The 2,122-nt window shown below is 36.6% G+C and overlaps 1 non-coding gene across 1 annotated transcript; it reads left to right on the top strand.

The window, feature by feature from the left end:
* The first annotated feature begins 971 nt into the window (after positions 1-971).
* Positions 972-1,111, top strand: LOC118760497 (U4 spliceosomal RNA). The gene has a single exon (XR_004996805.1). It is a non-coding gene; the product is annotated as a U4 spliceosomal RNA (small nuclear RNA).
* Positions 1,112-2,122: the final 1,011 nt, after the last annotated feature.

Below are 2,122 nucleotides of genomic sequence, written 5' to 3'. Positions count from 1 at the left end.
AATGTGATTTTTGGCTTATATATTTAACTCATTCTATCCCAAAATAACCATTTCATTTTATCTCATTTGGCAATAATAATAATTGGGTTTTTTTTAGTTCCAAACATTAATTGGTTGCTTTAAAATTATGGCAGATTAATGATAATATATAGGGGCCCGGCGGCGTGGCCTAGTGGCTAAAGTCCTCGCCTCAAATGCCCCGGGATCCCATATGGGCGCTGGTTCTAATCCCAGCAGCTCCACTTCCCATCCAGCTGCCTGCTTGTGGCATGGGAAAGCAGTCGAGGACGGCCCAAAGCTTTGGGACCCTGCACCCGCGTGGGAGACCTGGAAGAGGTTCCTGGTTCCCGGCATCGGATCGGCGTGCACCGGCCCGTTGAGGCTCACTTGGGGAGTGAAACATCGGATGGAAGATCTTCCTCTCTGTCTCTCCTCCTCTCTGTATATCCAGCTTTCCAATAATAAAAAAAAAATGATAATATATAACATTTTATTATTCAAGTGTACAGGTCAATAAGATTTAAATCTACTTGTATTGACTCACAAGCATCACCACGATCCATCTCCAATATTCTCTTCACCTTTTAAAACTGATAACAGGGATGGCATTTTGGTGCAGTGGGTTAAACCGCCTTGTGCAATGGCCTCATCCCATATTGGGATTTCTCTTCTAGTTCCAATCCAGCTTCCTACTTATCTGCCTGAAAAGGAAGTGGCTCAGCTCCTGCCACCTATGTAGGAGAGTGACTCCTGGTTTTAACCTGGCCCATACCTTGCTGTTGCAGCAATTTGAGTCCTATACCAGAATGTAAAACTATAGTGTGTACATCTCTTTCTTTCTCCTTGCTCTCTCATTCTGCTTTAAAATAAATAAATAAAGATTTGAAAATAATAATTATACCACCGTATGAATATTGGATGTCTTTGACTTATTGGTGTCTTATTAATTTACTTTGAGCAATATTTGGTGCAGCTTTGCGCAGTGGAATTATCATAGCCAATGAGGTTTATCCAAGGTGCGATTATTGCTAATTGAAAACATTTGCTGTTTTTCAGTGTTCAAATCTTTTATTTATTTTGCTAAGCTTATGCCTGATATTTGTGTTAATATTATCTTAAATAGAATTATTTCCTTAATTTTCTTTTCATATAATTGTTAATATATAGAATGCAACTGATTTAGGCTTATTGTTTTTGTATCATAAAACTTTGTCAAATTTATTATTTCTATTATACTTTTACATACATATGAAATATTAAAATGTTCCTATATATAAGGTCCTATCTTCTGTGAAGAGAGATAATTGTACTTCTTTTCTTCCTATGTGAATATCATTGATTTCTTTTTCTTACCTAATTGCTCTAACCAAGAATTTTACCCTATGCTGAATAGAAATGGCCAAAAAATTTTTGCTACAGTTGGAATGTGTTCCCCCAAGTTCATTTGTTGATCCTTGATTCTGTTCTCCCTCCAATGTAATCATAACTAGTTATTTAGGTAGTGGAAGTAGCACTTTCCTGAAGAGAATACTGCCAAAGTTGTGTACATGAGTGCATTATTGCAGGAGTGGGATCCTTATAAAAGATGAGTGTAACCCTTCTGACTTCTTCCTCCTTGAGCTTGTGCTGTGTGATGCCTGCTACCATGTGATGACACAGTAACAAAGCCTTTACCAAATTCTACCACTTTAATGTTGCACTTTCCAACGCCCAGAACTGTGAGGAAATCAATTTTTGTTCTTTATAAATTGCTTAGTCTCAGATATTCTGGTATAGCAGCACAAGATTGACCAAAAAAAGACCCTGTCTTGTTCTTCACCTTATAAGAACTTCTTGAGTCTTTCATATATAGCTTTACTTTTTTGAGGCAGTTTCCTACTATTTCTGTTTCTCTAAGTGTTCTTCCCATTTCTGTCAATTTCTACTTCTGTATCAATTTAGATGATTGTTTCCTTTTGTATATTCATGGTTTACATTGGTAGATGTTTTGTTATGAACTATCATTGTATTCTAACAATAATCCAAATTTCCTATGGCATATAATCCCTTCGCACTATTTAATTCTGCCTGTCATTATTTTGGTGAGGTTCTGCATGAATTATGGTTTGTTATTTTCTTGTAA

This window comes from Ochotona princeps, chromosome X, assembly GCF_030435755.1.
Source record: "Ochotona princeps isolate mOchPri1 chromosome X, mOchPri1.hap1, whole genome shotgun sequence".
Classification (NCBI taxonomy): domain Eukaryota; kingdom Metazoa; phylum Chordata; class Mammalia; order Lagomorpha; family Ochotonidae; genus Ochotona; species Ochotona princeps.
Note: the sequence above shows the minus strand (reverse complement) of the source record. Positions and strands in the feature narration are given on the sequence as shown.